Source organism: Belonocnema kinseyi, chromosome 3 (genome assembly GCF_010883055.1).
Source record: "Belonocnema kinseyi isolate 2016_QV_RU_SX_M_011 chromosome 3, B_treatae_v1, whole genome shotgun sequence".
In the NCBI taxonomy this organism is placed as follows: Eukaryota; Metazoa; Arthropoda; class Insecta; order Hymenoptera; family Cynipidae; genus Belonocnema; species Belonocnema kinseyi.
In genome coordinates, this window is record NC_046659.1 from 104,316,779 (window position 1) to 104,317,071 (window position 293).

The window sequence follows — 293 nt, forward strand, 5'->3', positions numbered from 1 at the left end:
AAACAAAACAAAAAACCTGGAAAATACAATTTGTTACAATTTGCCTAAATTTTTGTTTTTCAACAATTTTGCTAAAAGTTCGCGTTTTTTCCGAGGAATTGTTCAATTATTATTGCAACAGTTTTTAAATTCGTAAAGAAAATCATTTATTTCAATGTATAACAAATGCAAAGTGGAGGGTGGTACAAAATTAGTGACTTCCGAGTAAAAGACGTTGCTTTTGAACTTATGAACACGGAGGTCGAATTATATCTAAAGCATATGTAAAGACAATCATTAACTAAATTGCCTAT